General features: G+C 36.0%; 1 pseudogene; it reads right to left on the bottom strand.

Moving 5' to 3' along the window:
* Arhgap20-ps5 (rho GTPase activating protein 20, pseudogene 5) overlaps positions 1–19,175 on the bottom strand; it is a 411,817-nt pseudogene that overhangs the window by 373,515 nt on the left and 19,127 nt on the right.

Below are 19,175 nucleotides of genomic sequence, written 5' to 3'. Positions count from 1 at the left end.
CCTGTGCTGTCCCCCTGGCTGACCGCAGGAACCCCATTCCCACCCTGCCCAGCCTTTGCCTGTTTACACCAATTTTTGATCAGTGATGGGCTACCCATTTTGAGCTCTTATTTCTGAAGAACATTTTTTGGTAAGTGTTATTGAAACATGTGTTTTGTGAAACACACTTTTACCACTATTGTAACTTGTTTCACTATTACTTCACAAGGTATGGTCAGAGGTGAAATCAGTAGGAACTTTTGTAACGCCAAACTAAAGCCCATCTGATATATGAGGATGTTAGCTTCCAACAGAAGCTCTTCACCTGTGTCTTTGTGATGAATCTTTAAGGTTGTCAGACTTTTAAATGTTATGCCTCTTATCAAGACATCATGTGTCCATAGCTCCAGGAAGCAGACATCGTCATGTAATCTCAAGGATAGAAATGACATATGTATCTCTAGAGGGATGTTAATGTTCGTGATGTAAAAACCTTTCTTACCTTTAAGACAGATGCTGTTATAAGCATGTATTCTTCATTCCAGCCACTGTGTTGTTCACTGTCAAGCCTACACCTCAGGGACCAGTGTGATTCTTTACGTAAATTTCGAATATGTGATCTGATTCTTGTCCTTTCTCTGCAATTATGGATAACATATCCTGTGTGGGATAAGGATAAGCTTGTATTAATAGAGATCCACATCTGAAGCACAAATATATATTTTATTGTGGTCCTGAGCAAGGACAGTTTTGGGTGCACAGCAATAACTGAGAGGAATAAAGAAGTCATTGAACTTTTTTCTGTTTTAGCTTACAAATACATTTTCTTCCCTAATCCATTTTTCCCCAATTTGTAACATCACAGTTTTGTTTGGACTCCTGTTCCCCAAAGCATTTTCGTGAATAGTCCTTTATTGCTTTCTGTTTCCTTCTATGAATATCTTTCTGAAGCACGGAATTCTAAGTAAATATTGGGATATTTCCCTTCTAGAGATCAAATTGGTATTTTACTTCCTGTCTGTCCTGGCCTCTATTATGTATAAATATTATTTCCCTACTTCTAACACTTTAATTTCGTTTTCTCTGACTTCTTTTTTTTTTTCTTTTTTCCGGAGCTGGGAACCGAACCCAGGACCTTGCACTTGCTAGGCAAGTGCTCTACCACTGAGCTAAATCCCCAACCCTTTCTGTGACTTCATATTTTTCACTATGTCTAAAGATGCTGTCACATTTAAGAACCCAAGTATTTGTCAATTATTCTTCGATGATTTTATTCTGTAAAAATGACTACCATACACAGATTTATTCCATATTTTCTCTATTTTCAATTGATTACATGATTAAAAACATGGTTACCAGAAAACTCTGCCTGAAATACCTAAGAAATGGGCAGTAAAGCTCATGTGTCTGACAAGATAAATTGGTTCACACAAAGAATTAATTCCTAGCTCAGCTATAGTGCTAAATTAGATGTGGACAGTAAATATATATTTCCAAAGAAGTTTAGTAAGTAGTTTAAAATAGAATAAGCCATATTAGGCAGCATTTAAATCTAGTCCACTATAATAAAAGATGTTAGTATATAGCAAAAAATATAAGGTATACATCTACTTCATTGATAAAGTAAAGTAAAAGTCTACAGATATTAATTATAAAAGATTGAGTAATCTCAGAGGCCATGCTATTAAGGGATCGACTCCAGAATAATATGGAGTCATAAAGAAGCTGGAAGACTGTACAGTCTGGTTATCAGAGGTGTACTTCCCTAGACCCATTTCCCCCAAGAAGCTGGTGGGTTAGGATCTTTGATGCAATCACTGTAAAACGTGGGAATACTATTTCTTTTAATTTTGTATTTTGGATTTCTTTCAATTACATGACTCAAACTTCAGTGCAAATTATTCCTATTTTACAAGGATCTTACTTTCATGTATAGGTCATATAAACATTAATCTGTTTAATTAAATGAAGGTGCTGTAGAAACACAAAATGATACTCACAAGTTTTGGAGTAGGCAACTTTGTTTTTCTTGTGGTGGATTAATAGATGTTACTCTTGGGTTAGTATATACGTTGCCTTTGTGTTTTTGTGAATCTATGGAAGAAGGGAAATCATTGCTGTAACTGAACTCATTTAGTCTTCATTTAGCCCTAGCGTACCCTTTTCCTTTTACCACCTGCATGCCTTATGCAATATCACTAATACACAGAAAATAACTAATTAATATTATAACATTTATAATAATCTTGCTTCATAAGGCACTTGATATATAGTTCTATATGGTCCATTCTTCATGTATAAAGAGTAAGTTATTGTGTTTGCCTTGAAAGCTATGCTTATAGGAATTAGAATCAAACGGTCATATAGTACCAATCTTTACATCCCTTTGTGTGACTTTCTGACTGCCGTGGACAACAGTAAAGTACCAGCAGTATCTGTACTTCACAACACAATTTGTCTAACTGCACTTCTGTTATATTCTTTGGGTTTCTCCACTGATCTGTGAGCTCAAATCTGAGACCGTAGTGTCTATGACAAACATTTGGGTTTATTATGCTATATTTTCAGATTTTCGTAAGAGACTAGGATGGTGGCACATGCCTTTATTTCTAGATCTCAGAAAGCAGAGCCAAGAGGATCTCTGTAAATTTGATTTCAGTTTGGTTCACTGATCATGACAACCAGAGCTGTTACATAGAGAAAATCCAATTTGCTATTGAGTTGCTATTTTCTTACATAAATTTATGAGATTCCACCTCACACTAGTCAGAATGGCTAAGAACAAAAACTCAGGTGACAGCAAAAGCTGGCAAGGATGTGGAGAAAGAGTAACACTCCTCCATTGTTGGTGAGATTGCAGACTGGTACAACCATTCTGGAAATCAGTCTGGAGGTTCCTCAGAAAATTGGAAATTGAACTACCTAAGGACCCAGCTATACATCTCTTAGGCATATATCAAAAAGATGCTCCAACATACAACAAAGACACATGCTCCACTATGTTCATACCAGCCTTATTTATAGTAGCCAGAAACTGGAAAGAACCCAGATGCCCTTCAACAGAGGAATGGATACAGGAAATATGGTACATCTACACAATGGAATATTACTCAGCTATCAAAAACAATGACTTTATGAAATTCATAGGCAAATGAAGGGAACTGGAAAATATCATCCTGAGTGAGGTAACCCAATCACAGAAAAACACACATTGTATGAACTCATTGATAAGTGGCTATTAGCCCAAATGCTTGAATTACCCTAGATACACAACACATGAAACTCAAGACGGATGACCAAAATGCGAATGCTTCACTCCTTCTTTAAAAGGGGAACAAGAATACCCTTGGCAGGGAATAGGGAGGCAATGATTAAAACAGAGACAGAAGGAACACCCATTCAGAGCCTGCCCCACATGTGGCCCATACATATACAGCCACCCAATTAGAGAAGATGGATGAAGCAAAGAAGTGCAGGCCAACAGGAACCAGATGTTGATCTCTCCTGAGAGACACAGCCAGAATACAGCAAATACAGAGGCAAATGCCAGCAGCAAAGCACTGATCTGAGAACGGGACCCCCGTTGAAGGAATCAGAGAAAGGACTGGAAGAGCTTGTAGGGGCTCGAGACCACATATGAACAACAATGCCAACTAACCAGAGCTTCCAGGGACTAAGCCACTTCCCAAAAATTATACATGGACTGAGCCTGGACTCTAACCTCATAAGTGGCAATGAATATCCTAGTAAGAGCACCAGTGGAAGGGGAAGCCCTTGGTCCTGCCAAGACTGAACCCCCAGTGAACGTGATTATTGGGGGGAGGGTGGTAATGTGGGGGAGGATGTGGAGGGGAACACATATAGAAGGGGAGTGGAAGGGGTTGGGGAATGTTGGCCCGGAAACCGGGAAAGGGAATAACATCCGAAATGTAAATAGGAAACACTCAAGTTAATAAATTTAAAAAGAAATGTAAATAAGAAATACTCAAGTTAATAAGGATGGAAAAATGTTAAGAATCAATATATCACTGTAAGTATCATTTCTTTACATATTCTTAATTTCTTAATCTCATTTCTGTGTTTAACCTCTAGCACAAACTCAGTACCAGTGGAAAGAGGTACTAAAATTTGGAAGCAAATTCTAACAATAGGATAATATTTATAATGCACAGGTGAAATTTTCCCTCACATGGTAAATCCTTCATGGCTGTTTGTTATAAATCATATTTTCAGTGCTCAATGATTTAACTTTAAGTTCTGGGAGTAGAACAACCTATAACGCCCTCATAGGAAAGAGGAGCAGCTGGACTGTTCGGCATTGTATTATAACCAGGAGTGCATGTTCTCCCAATGGGGCAGCTGCTAAGTCCATGTTCGATTTCCTTTATGTTTCCAATATTTGTTGCATTATTCTGGGAACATGAGGACTTTCCTCCAGGAGGATGACATAGTGATGTTCCATGCTACACTGCAGCCAAGTCCTCTCCAAAATCTCTTGGAGAATTTTCGATCATAAATTCTACTAGAGAAATCTATGAAAAAACAGGGCAAACACAGGTTGCAACACAGGGCAAAAACATGGTTGCAAAATCACATTTTACGTCTTAGTCTTGGATGCTAAAAATATGCCGTTCAAAATTCTGAGAAAAATTTAGCTGTTAGAAATAGGGGCAGGCTTTTTGTCAGAAATTTAAAAGATTGTGAGATCAGATGTTCAAGTGTGATCATCACAGTGCAATGTTACATAAGAGAATGATTTCCAGTTTTTACATTGTGATGGCCAGTATGTGATACATACTGTACACTGAAATAGCTTTGGTTACATTTTACACATATATGTGTGAGCATGATTATAAGGCTGCTTATAGAAAGGCAGAGCTAAGGAGGGATGATGGCCTATGAATGTGGGTACCATCCCATTGAAAGTTCCCATGGGCTGTGTAAAAAGTAAGAGACAGGCAAACCCATCTGAGAAGTGAAATTCATGTGTCTCAGTGCAGTGCAATGTTAACAGCTGCTTCAATATATCACTGTAGGTGCCATTTCTTCACATATCTTTAGTTAATTACTTAATCTTAATACAGTGATGACTCAGTGCAGATGCAATGGTAACATCTTGATTTTATGATTCATTATATTGGGAGGTCTTTGAAATAAGATCTACTGGGAGGAAATGGGGTAATTATGTATCTTCAATGGCAGGTACTTTGGAACCCTGTCTTCTCCTGATCTTTGATTCTTCTACACAATATAAGAAATATTATTGTTTCTCAGTTGAGTTGTTTTACAGTATGTTCCTTACAGTTCCAAGGACAATTGGTCAATTAATAATGGATCAGAACCTCAAATACTTAGAGTCAAAATAACCATTTATCACTGTACTGCATAAGATTTGGTAGTTTATTATAGTACTTGAAAGATGACTAACATAGAAAATTATACAAAATAATTTCTCTTAACCAATCAAAACCAGCATCCTGAGGCCAATGGTATTTTACTCACATTAATCAGGGATTCTTAAGGATCACATCTGATAAAAAAAAATCCAAATTGCATTGCCTTTTTTAGTTGGGGAAATCACCTTGAAAACAAGTAGAATTTCACACATTCTACACTGAATATGTCAGAATTAAGTCTTGACTGCTGAACCAATACTTAGATTTTGTATCATTTCACAGCATTTGTTCTCACTGGGTTAGTGTTAGGATATTCTCAGTGACAAAGACAAAAGACTGAGTCACTGAGCTCAAATACCCATTTCTATTTTACTTAAAATGCACCAATGATTCCTTCCCTCCAGAAGAACACCTTTCAAAGCTGTACTTACTTTACAAAATGAAACAAAACAAAAACCAAAACAATCAACAACAACAACAACAACAACAACAACAACAACAACAAAATAACCAAGATTCTCAGGGATTTCCTGTTTTCCTGTCTCATTGTAAAGGCTTATCAATGCTAGGCATAAAGTTCTTATCTAATTATCCTTTTGCCAATATCATTTGTCACTTCATTATTGCAGGAGCTGGGCACAAATAAGAGACATGGGGCTAACCCAACAGATAGGTGGTAAGAAGACATTTCATTAACAGAACAGTTACGTTTAATTTCATATAATATACAAAAAAGTTGCCTCAGAAGAGCCGCATTTTCAGGTGGCATTTTATCTAAAAGACTGAACACAGAGACAGTTATTTTAAAACAAGTATACTCAATTTGTAAATATGAAGGAAGGGAAAAGAGTAATCATATTGTATGCAGGATGCACTGTAAATAAAATGAAAGAGTTTGTACTCAAATTATTGCTTGAAATATTTACCCAATTCAGAAAAAAGACAAATCTAATTGGAATATGAAAGTAAGATTATAAGCCTGGGCTACTGTGATTCCCACTGTAACTCACACTCTTTTGAAACTGTCTTCCATGTCTGTGAACAATTGAAAGCTTTTGCTGTCTGTCAGTGTTCTTAGTAAATGTTTCTGTGATATATAATTTCTAATGTGTGTAAGCAAATGTTACTTCTATTTTGTTGAGGTTGTTCACAGTTTCCAACAATTACCTCTGCACTGCAGCTAATTTCTCTTCATCTTTGACCTTTTCAGGTACAGCAATCCACTCATCATACAGTTTTGAAGTCATTAGACTTCTCTTGAGGTTTTAGAGGAAGTCCTTATAAAGACAGGCATAATATTTTTGTGGAAAAAATTAAACATGGAAATTATTCAAAGTACATTCACCTGTAAATTTCAGTTTAGTTCCAACTTTCTTCACAGTTCCCCAAATTTGCCCTAGTTAGAATGTTCCATGATATGTGGGCCCAGTAAGTTTTATCTATTTAAGCTAGAGACCAAAGAGTACATTTTCAGATTTACTTGGACTATAGAAAAATCTTTTCTTAGCTCAGCATGGCTCTAGTGGACAGCTGAGCAAACTTGCACATATAAGCAATTAATACTCCAGTTAAAATACTATTTTTAAATGATAGAAAAATACAATTATGATACCCACAATAAAGACAACCATAGGAAGTTATTATCGAATTTCTCAGGAGCAGAAAGCCATATCTGGTATTGGAAGCATGGGGGCACATGTCTTCATGGTTCTTAGAGAATGCCCTGCCCCTATTTCTTTAAACAAGTGTAACTCCTAACTCTATTATAATTATTTAACTTAATCTTCACAGATAATATACCCTTACCCATCAAAAAAGATTCTCTGAAATGGATGGAGACTATTACTGAAAACCACAGCTAGTCAAGGTACAAAGAACAAACTATCCTGTGACTCTGAGCCCCAGTTTATATATATATATATATATATATATATATATATATATATATATATATACATAATAACTCCTGAACTGTTTGCTCTGAGCATAGGTTGAGACAGTCAGAAAAATTGTACACAAGAGGATAGGGACATTCGCTTTGAGATTTGGTCTCCTAGAAATGAGGGGAGGTTTCACTTTTGACAGTTCAACAATCACATTGCTTAAACAATTTCTGAACATCATCCATGTTATTAACACTAACAGAGGAGACTTTGAGCATATACGATTTCTCTCATACATATCTACTGTCATTCAAGGGAATGCAAAATGAAGACAACTACTCCCATAGACTCAGAGGAATCCTGAGGTGGATGATGGAAAGACATTCCCTACCTTAAAGATCCACGCCACTACATTAACTGATTGCTTGTTTATATCCACCTCCTCTTCCGAATCCAATTTGTCCTTTACTGTTTGGCACAATGTTATACTCGGAGATTCTAAAAAGACACCCGTGGTTGTGGGCCTTTTCTTTTTTAGTAGGTACAGCATGTCATGAGAAGATGATAGAGAAATACCTGTCAGGCTTCACACACCACAGACTACTATTTGCTCCTTGAGAACCAGACCAATGGTGTGCACGGGTGCAATGCACGTGCTGGCATGGACACTGACGACCTAAAGCTGGTTTTGTGCCTCAATCTTTTGTTCTACACATCCCACCCTAATATTATCCCTTAAAGATCAGGCAACATTTCTTTATAACAGATTTTCCAAAATAGTTAAGGGATTAAATCCAACTTTTCCAATAGATGGTTTCTGAATAGCCCTCTCTCATCTTCCTACTGGAAAGCCAATGATTTGAGACACAATTTTTACTCCACATGGTGATAGAAGTGAAGGGGTCAGGTATTTAAGAAGCAAGATTTTGTCTTAGGAGAGCCAGAGGAACACCATTTGAGACATACTAGAATTGCTGCGGGCAGGATGCCATCCTGACAAATGGAACTGAATTCTCTTCCAAACAGTTTTCTTCCCTTTTTAAATGGTGGGGTGGTGCATACTTGGTCCTGGTGGGGCACAGAGCCCCTGTTCAACTGCGATGTTATAGAAGTTCTTTGTTTCTTAAAAGTTTTTTTCCTTCATATCTGAGCAGGAGTTGAGATCATTACATGGGATAGTGTAATTTACAAACATCTTTTACAACACCAACTATCAATTGCAAAATGTCCCTATTATAATGGGTTAATCATCCTGCTGTGCTTATGTAACCTTCTTCTCATATGCCCTACACTGTTATTAATCTTAGTGATGTCTCTAAGACATGGTCTTGTGTTCTGTAGTGGGAATTCTCACAAGATGATGCTGTCTAACTCCATACTGTATCATGAAATACTAGATACATTGATTGAACAAGCTCCCTGAACTATGTATAGGCTGTTGCTTCAATAATTACATCCATTTTCATAGCCACCCTTACTTTTATTCTCATTTAAAAAATTTCTATTTTTTCAAATGTCATAATGAAGGTCTTTTCATCCTTACTTTTCTTGTTCAGCATTTTGAAGAACCACTGTTAAGTTTATTTCAGCAGCAGCATGTCCCCCTTATGAGAAAATATACATGACTATACACTATAGTGTCAGTTCAGAGCTGAAATTAAGTTTCTTTTTTGCTTCTGAGTTTTCTTTTAGAATATTGGACTATAATACAATTTTAAATATGTTACTTAAAACAAATAAATTAAAAGTAAACAAATGAGTCATATAACACAATATAAAATAGTCTTCATCACTGAAAAACATACTGTCTGCCTGGCTAGCTAGTGCAAAATTATGAGGCCTGAAATCACAAGTAATATTAGATAGGTGGACAAAGATGTGTGTGTGTGTGTGTGTGTGTGTGTGTGTGTGTGTGTGTGCATGCATGTGTGTGTGTGTTTATATATATGTAAACCAAAACACATATCAAAATTTTTGACTCCGAATTGTTTCTGTCTAAAGAATATACATGGACAAAAACTGAAGCAGAGACTGAAAAGACCATCCAAAGATTGCCTCGACATCTGATCTATCCCATCCATAGACACCAAACCATGACAGTGTTGATGATGAAATGATATGCTTGCATACAGGAACCTGACAGGGTTGTCCTCTGAGAGGGTCTACCAGCTTCTGACTGAGACAGATGCAGATACACTCTGCCAACCACATGACTGAGTCCTGGGACCCCAATGAAAAAGTTAGGGGACGGAATGATGGAAGAGAGAGGGATAGCAACCCCATAGGAAGAACAATAATATTAATTAACTTGACCCCTCAGAGCTCCCAGGGTCTTAGTCAACAACCCAAGAGCATACATTGCCAGTCTGCAATCCCTGCTACATAAGTAAGAGATGGCTGTCTTGTCTAGCCTCAGTGGGAAGGGATGTTCTTGTTCCTGTGGAGGCTTGATGCCCCAAAGAAGAGGGATACTTGAAGGGTAAGGTGGGAGTAGGTAGGTTGGTGGGGGAGCACCCTCTTAGAGGCAAAGGGGAAGAGGGATGTGGTGGGGTATTCTTGGTAGGGGGACCAGGAATGGGACAACATTTCAAATGTAAATAAAATTAATAAAAATAAAAAAGCAAAGTTTAAAAGAAATCAGAGGTATAAGTGGGAGGTTTTCAGGAAAGGAGAATAAGGAGAAATAATTATAGTATTCCATCATTTGAAAAAATAATTAAAACGTCCCAGTCTATCAATATTAGGGGCATTTCGAATCTAGATATAGGTCTAAAAGTTATTTGTTATATGATTTGAAATGAGATTAGAGACTGGGCTACAAGCCTAAGGTGATTTCTAGTCAAACCTGCAAAAGATTTTCTTCAATACCATACATCTTGTTTTTCTATGTAGATTTCATTGCAATAGATTGTCAAAATATAGTTCATAAGTAATTTTGTGCTCTAATCACGAAACCACTTAATGGGAACATATCACGATTCATGTCTTAGACCTGCTTATTCTAATGGGACAAAAATGTGTGTACAGAGTGTTTTGGCATACCAGTTTATGGCAAATATCTGCCTCGGAAAAATGAAATGTTCTCCCTATAACCAAGATTAGTCTTTACATCGGAATTTAGAGTACTCTTAACATGGACCTGAAACATACTGCTTTAGTGTGTTTTTTATCACAGTATCCCTTTCCTAAGCAAGAAAATGATAGTATGCTGCGATATTTTATGACAAATTAAAATAGGAACTAAGACAAGCCACCTGAAGGAAGATGACAGACTCAATTTTTTGCTGCTGGCTGCTTGCTGAGCTTCTGAGTTTCAAGATGAATTTCCCATGTACATGAGCGTTTAGATATTTCATGATTACCCCAGGTAGGGAAGGAAAGCTGTAAAATTTCTTAAGTCCCGTGAACTGAAATTCCTTTGAATATTTATCATTCTAATGTCATGCGGATACTCATACCCTATGAGGAAAAAAAAACATGAATTGTAACTACTGTAACTGAATATAGGAAACCCTTCTGATACAATTTAGAATGCTTTGTTGTATTTCTTCTCCTCGTCCTCCCCCTCCCCCTCCTTCTCTCCTCCTTCTCCTTCTTCAGGATAATGTAGACTGTACATACTAGAACATTACATCCCTTACAGGAATACTATAATAAATTAAGCTGAGAACTCTAAAAATAATGAGGAGAAAATTTTCAGTGTATCACTTTGTTTTGAGAATATAGACCTAAGAATGCACTGTGTAGGGGGACTTTTGCTGTATTCTTCTCTAACCCTTTTAAGACAGGCCTGTTGGAGAATTAATACCAATAATATTTTTACATCATAAGAATCCTACTTCACTGGGGATAGGGATTTAGCTCAGTGTTAGAGTGCTTGCCTAGCCAGCGCAAGGCCCTGGTTTCAGTCCCCAGCACGGAAAAAAAAAAAAAAAGAACCCTACTTCACTCCTCTAGCTTCATATTAACCAATTTAAATATTTCACACTGCATACGTAAAATAAAATATGAGCACTAACTGTCTTCACAAAGATAATTGTGATATCTTATATTAGCAACTTAAAAGCACAATGAAAATCTAGATCAAAAATAAGAAAACACACTAAAGAGAAGCAGACAACAGGAAATAATATTAAGTCTGAAATCAATTAGAAACAGAATCCATAAAACCAAGATCCTGTTCTTTGAGATAATCAACAAGATACATAAACCTAAACTAACTAAAAGTCTCAGAAATAGTATGCAAATAAACAAAATCAGAAATGAAAAGGGAGACATAGTGGAAATTGAAGAAATTAAAAAAAATCATCATGTTTTACTACAAAAGACTATAGTTCACAAAGCTTGAAAATCTATATGAAATGGATGATTTTCTACACAGATACCACATACCAAAGTTAAATCAAGATCAGATAAACTAATCAGTCCCATAACCCCTAAGGAACTAAAAGAATTCATTAAAAACAACCAAAAACAAAAACAGTAACAAAAAGACTAGGGCACGATGCATAATTCAGTGCACAATTCTACCAGACTTTCAAATAAGAGCTAATACCAAAACTCCTTAAACTATTCTCAAAATAGAAACAGAACTACAGATCTTGCTGGTGAGATTGTAGAGAAACGGGAATGCTCCTCCATTGCTGGTGGGATGGCAAACTACCACCACTATGGAAACCAATCTGGCTGTTCCTTAGCAAACAGGAAATAGTTGTACCTGAAGACGCTGATATACAGGTCCTCGGCATATAGCCAAAAGATGCTCCACAGTACCACAAAGATGCAAGCTCCACTATGTTAATAGCAGCCATATTTGTAATAAGCAACCCTGATATTCTTCAACCAAAGAATGGATTCAGAAAATATGGTTTATTTACACAATGGAATACTATTCAGCTACTAAAAATAAAAGACATTATTAAATTTGCAGGCAATTGCATAGATCTAGAAAATATTCTGAGTGAGCTAACCCAGAGTCCAAAGGACATGAATGGTATATCTTCATTATTCAGTGACACTACACAAAATATACAGAATATCCATGACACTAAAAGTTAAACCATAAGGAAAGCCTAAGTAAGAATGCTTCAATCCCAGTTAGCAAAAGGAAATAAATAACTATGGGAGGCAGAGGAAAGGAGAGATATGTGTGAGAGTGGAATGGGAAGAGAACAGGTCAGGATCAGGTATGGGAGAGACATGAGAGAGGACAAGGGACCCAAGAGAACGAATGGAAATATACAGCACTCGGGGTTGGTGGGAACCTCTAGAATATCCCAGAGACATTGGATAGGGGTGCTCCCAAGACTCAGGGTAGGAAATTTTCCCCAAACGCAAAATCACACAGATGTAAAATTTGAAGAGAGACCACCTTTTTAAATCAGACAGGACACCTGTGGGTGGATAGGGACACTAACACACCTACAAAACTTTCAACCTCAAATTGCTCCTGTCTAAAAGAAATGCAGGACAAAAATGGAATAGAGTCTGAAGCAGTGACCAGTTAGTGACAGGCTCAACTTGGGATTCATCCCATTATTAGGTATCAATCCCAAATATTATTACTGATGCAATGTTGTGCTTGCAGCCAGTAGCCTAGCTTGGCTGTCCTCTGAGAGGCCCTGCAAGCAGCTGACTAAAACAGATATAGATATTACATCTAACCATTGGACTGAGGTCAACAAGCCCTGTGGAAAAGTTGGGAGAACTGAAAGAACTGAAAGGATTGGAAACATCATAGAAAGACCAGCAATATCAATCTGAACGCCTGGGAGCTATCAGAGACTGAGCCACCAATCAAAGAGCATACATGGGCTGTTCAGAGGCCACAGACACCTATGTACGAGAATGTTTTCTTATCTGGCATTAGTGGGACAGCATGCCCTTAAATCTGCAGAGAGTTATGTCACTGGTATGAAGGTCAACTTTATGGGTTAGAGCTTCAAAATTTCAGTAGCTTTTAAAAGATCAGCTTTGCCAGAATACTTTGTGATCTCAAATTTTTAGTTCTTATTCAAACTTTTCTGATAATTTTATTACTATTATTTATTTGGTAATAATCCGGTGAGAAATAAAATAAGGCACCACCAGAATAGCTGTAATTAAGTCAGGTTGTCTCCAGAAATCAGAATATGATTTCATATTCAGTTGCAAAATTATTGGTCATAGGAGATGTGCACTGAATATTTTACATGGATTCAGAGAAAGGGCTATATTTCTACTATTCATTACAACGCAATCTACATAATTTGGAATAAATAAAAAAGTGAAGATTTTACATTTTAGATTTAAACTTGTTTCTCTGAGTAAGTCTTTCGCTCACATATATACCTGATCACCATTTTAGACTTGGTGTCTGTGCAGGTCAGATGTGGGAATTAGATCCCCTGAAACCGGAGTTATAGACGGGTGTGAGCTACCATGTGAGTGATGGAAACCCTTGAGATATATAGCTAGGAAGAGTTTCTGTTATGATCACCAAATGACTTTTTTAAGTTGTTTTCTCCAGAAACAATATGTCTAGAGTTTTGTTTTGTTTGCCTCATGAGGAAAATTCTGTTTCTGAAACAGAAAGCACAGAAAAATTCCTGTCATTCTAAGGCTGTTGCTTATGAGGTATCAAATTGTTTCTGAATGTTATATTAGTAATTAATTATGATTTAAAAGAATGAAATTATACTTAAGTCATTTTGCTTTAGTGTTTATTCAAGTTTAAGACTAAATAATGAAAATAGTGAGGATTCACCTCCTTAGATTTTCCTGTTATTACCTTGGAATACTCTTGGAGCTTTCCCAGGGCCAGGACAGAACCACAGTTGGTAATCTTCAATGTTCTGGGAGGCAAAAAGAACCAACCACCACAAATAAACTGACATCTGAGTCTTGAAGAGTCTAGCAATTTCCTTTACTTGTCATTTCTAGCTCTTTAGCAGGGAAATTATTTAAACCAGTATTAATGATATTTCTTCTGACCACAGGTTTGAGTAAACAGGACTGATTTCAGGAGAAAATCTTTGGGTACTTGCCTTTCCTCTTGGAGGGAACCTTGATCTACTGATGCACAATAAAATAAGAAGTTGCATTCAGCCATTACCACTAACCAAGACAAATAGTATTTTGAAAATTCTTACATCTGTGCAGACTGTGTGTCGTATATTGAATTTCGATTTAACATGAGCACAGAACCTAGTGTCCACAGAGGCATATACTCATGGTGGCTATAATGAGTTTAGCAAAGTTAACATTCAAAAGATATGATAACTTTGACAAGAGTGAACACAAGAGTCAAAAACAGAGAGTCTTTGAGGGTGCCTAGAAGTGAAAACAGCCTTTGGATTTCATTGAGAGATGTCCAGTCTGTGAAGAAGAAGGACATATGTCTATCCGGGAAAATAGGCCTCATACTGAAAAGAAGTTCTAGAACATAATTACTGCACACAGTGTTTTGGATCCATTTGAAATAATCATCTAAATAGAACATTCTGTTGAGATATTGAGCACCCTCCCGGAGTGGCTCTAACTGGAATTATTATTAATTTTCTTTTCTTGTAGACTCCTGTTTAAAACCAATGACATTGTCCCATAGAGTTTTTAAGTGTTAAACTAGCAGACAAAAAGCACTCAAACAGACACACCACCACTACCCATTTACACCCCAACATACATGGAGAGGGTGATAATGAAACAGAAAAAGAAAGAGATTGAGAGAGAGAGGTAGACAGAGGTAGAGGGGAATAAAGTCAGAGAGGTAGACTGACATGTGGATTCTCATTGTACAAACTCACAAAAGCAATAGACAGGGATGCATAAACACAGATAAACACACACACACACACACACACAGAGCTACAAAGAGATACACATGCACATTTAAAAATAGAAAGACAATATATACACAGATATGTATGCAGAAAAGACATAGAAATGTAGACTCATTTATTAAAGATTTATTAAAAGTTAAAAATAAATACACTAGAACATGTACACTTACACATTCACACAAGAAAAATAAAAACAAGAAGAAATGGGGAAGACTACAGAATTACATACCAAATAGGCAGTATAGTCTAATTAAAGAAAGAAAGAAGGGGTTGGGGATTTAGCTCAGCGGTAGAGCGCTTGCCTAGCGAGCGCAAGGCCCTAGGTTCGGTCCCCAGCTCCGAAAAAAAGAAAAAAAAAGAAAGAAAAAAGAAAGAAAGAAAGAAAGAAAGAAAGAAAGAAAGAAAGAGAAAATATTCCCTCTAACATTGGCACCCTTTAAATTAGGTGTGAGCATATGACAAATTAATCACAATTTATTACAGTGGATATGTATTATATAGTGAAACTACACATACAGATCAAACCATTGGGCTATGACTTTCATTTCATATAAAACTAGACACGAATTCAAGAAAAAATGTCACTCAAAGAACTATTACTATGTCTTCAATAACTTCTGATTAAAAAGGAGGCATTTGTAAAATATGATTTGTAAATGTATCATGATCAAATTTCATCTGAATTTACACATTTCCACATATGTGAATCTCAAAAGCAAAATTCAATTTTTAACTCAAAATAGATTGAAGGTAACTTACATGCTTTCTTATCACTGGTAGTAACTTGCTGATTATGTCATTCACCACATCAAAGTTTGTTGCTGTTACATACAGAGGCTATAGAATGCACAGAGAGAAAAATGCTATAAAATATCCTGAAAGCTCATGAATACAAAATTAATATGATCTACTCATTATTTACAATTTATAATCTGTATCTACTCCTCTAATGTATAACTCATTTTCTTCGCATAGGTTAAGTCTGGAAGACACGCAGTCTAACATATTTATCTTAGAATTTAGTTCTTGGGTACTGAAAAATAAAACATAACTGTAACAGGTTGTGTATGATAAAGGGTGACTGAGAAGCCATGAGTGCTAAAGCTCAGCATCCTGATTTCTCTTTCATTATGGCAGAATGTAGTCAGGGAGAGCAGAGACGTTTGCTTCCTCTCCATCTGGACTTCCATTATTACAGCCTTACTTCCATGTGCTTCACATGCACAGTTCTAGGAAAATGAGTTTGGGAAGCAGCACAATTATTTTTATAAAAATTAAAATTAGTGAGCACTCTTATCATATCAGGGTTTGTAAATACTTAGATGGCATACAGATATAGAGTGTTGAATTCTTTTATGGTGATAGATCTAGGGATCCAAAATGAATATTTTAGAAACAAGATGCCATTTCTTAACACTCCCAGGAAAAAAACAACGTACTTGTACTATTAGCTCTCTACTGCCTCTCACATTTAGAATCTGCTCCAGAGACCTAGGAAGACCGCAGCAAGAATATAGCATGAAATCAAAGCATAGTAATCGGACAAGAAACCACTGATGTACTAGAAATCTAATAAATAACCAGACAGTGAGTACATAAGTATATTTTCATGAAGTTAGTATCTATATTATCAGTTATCTTTGATGAGGATTGTAAGTATCGAAGAAACAGTCCCTTAAATGAGAAACAAGAAACACAGCACATGTGCTCTCTCCCTATCCATAACAACCTTGAACCCAAACCTAAGAATACCCCTTCACAAGCCATCTCTTTTACAAAGGTTTCATTATTTTTTAATTTTAACTTTTTATCAATCAACTGCTATGCATAATCTATTACTTTGAATATAATATGAGTGATTGTGTCTATGTCTGTGGTGCATTTGCATGTGTGTGTGCCTATGTGTGTGTATGTGTGTGTGTGTGTTTGTGCATATGTTTGAGTGCTTCTGATGATTCATCCAAGACACCAATGTTACATGTCAGCTTAGTAGAATTTTATGAAAAGGACAACTTATACTAACTGACTTTGTATCTTTTTATGCAGAGGCTAACAATTATGCAAAAACATCTTAGAATATGAAAAAAACCAGCTGTGATCTTGTGGTTGGAATGTAACAAGAAAGGAACAAATTTAAGGTTTTGTTCAGAATGTAAAATTAATCACCTATGGGTGAATATAGATCAGGGCTCAGAAATCATACATCCCAGAAGGAAATAATCACCTGCAAGTTTCCTTCTTACACCAATATGGCACATTGAAATATGTATATATATTCATAAACCACATACTCATAGGAACACACACACACACACACACACACACACACACACACACACACAGAGACAGACAGACACACACACGGTAAGCATAGAACATTTAAAGAAAAGTAAAGCTTCTGATATTTTGATGAATGTCTGAAAACATTGGTATAATTTTAAGACAACAAAGTTTTATTATAAAGAATTCCGCACATGAGATAGAGTAATAATTCACATGGGACTTTAATTCACATTATTTTAAAATATTTTGTTTTCAGAGCAATAGAAACATATTAATGTCTAATTAATATTTGCAAAGATGTGTACATCTCTTTCTGATGTTGATTTTGTTTGTAATACAGATTTCAAGACAAAGAGACTTTTTAAATAAAATATTTCTACAAATAACATTTTTAAAGCATGAAAACTAAAGTAGAACTAGTAGTTTTTTTATATATGCTAAAATATTTCTTGACTCATGATGAACCACAGAAATGTAAACAATTCTTAAGAGAGAAGATCAACCTTAGAATAGTTCACAAGCTCTTTCTATGAGGAATAAAATGTTTTAATTGTTCAAAAACAAATAAAAAAAATTTTAATGTAAGTATATTTGCCTATATCTTCAGATAGAAATAATAACTATAAACATTGAAATTACATATTAATAGACTAAATGTGCAACAGTGAGCTGATACTATCACTAACAAGGCATGAATTTTAAAACAGATTACTAAAATAATGGAGGCATGTAGTAAAATGCTGTCCCCCAGGCATGGCATAAGCATTGACTCATGAGGACAGTACAGTTGTTTTCTATACAATGCTAAGAACAAAAGTTAATATTTTATACATTGGTAATTATTAAAGTCAAGAAAAGGAAAGAATATGAATATAGTGAAAGGTTTGGGGATATCTTGTGATTGTGCAGGTGATTTGGCATTTCTATACTTACATGAAATTATCGAATAAAGATAATTCTAAAATCATCTGCATCTATCTATTTTAAAATATAAGCAGTGTCTGAGAGATCTGCATTCAAACTTAAGAGTAAAGAAAAAAAATAGGTGGAAAAATCCTAATTTAAAAATAGGATTAAAACATTTTCCTAATTTATCCATAGAAAAACTTTACAGGTTTATCTTAAGTGTAATGAAATACATTGATGATTCAAAGAATTTTCAAATGATAAAAGGCTAAAGTATAAGCAAAAAAATCAAAGAAAACTAATAAAAAATTGATATATATTTATATATCAATTATATAGATATATAATAGTATAAAATCTATTTTATACTATTTTTAGTTACTGTTTTGTGTTACGTGGACCTGGTATGAGTAAGAAATTGCTTGGTGATCTAAAATATCTTCATTATATTTCCCTTTGTAAGTCTAGTGCAGTGTCCACAGTGACATGTTAGAACACTAACTCTAGGTCCATTTTGTACCCATTAGCTGTCCCCGCCAGAGGGGAACCAGTTATTCAGGGTCCCGAAGAGGCTTTCTACCTGTGGGCCAAAATGAGAGTGAAGAGAAGAAGGAGACCAAGCAAAAGTTCTGTTGTCAAGGTCTCATTTATTGGGGTGAACATTAGAGCTTTTAAGGCTTTCAGGTAGGGGGAGTGTCCTTTGTGAAACACAGAGGAGGGGGAGATGAGGATATAGGCAGTGATAGCTGGAGGCAAAGAGGTCAGGTGGTGGAGACACTGGGTGTTGACTGAGGAGATAACTGGTATCTGCTAAGGGAGCTGAGGCATCCCTTGAATGTTATCTTCCTGTGCCGTAAATTCATGGGAGAGGCTTTCATTCAACAATCTTAAGACTTATGGCAGTCATC

The sequence above is a fragment of the Rattus norvegicus genome, chromosome 12 (assembly GCF_036323735.1).
Source record: "Rattus norvegicus strain BN/NHsdMcwi chromosome 12, GRCr8, whole genome shotgun sequence".
NCBI classification, from domain to species: Eukaryota; Metazoa; Chordata; class Mammalia; order Rodentia; family Muridae; genus Rattus; species Rattus norvegicus.
Note: the sequence above shows the minus strand (reverse complement) of the source record. Positions and strands in the feature narration are given on the sequence as shown.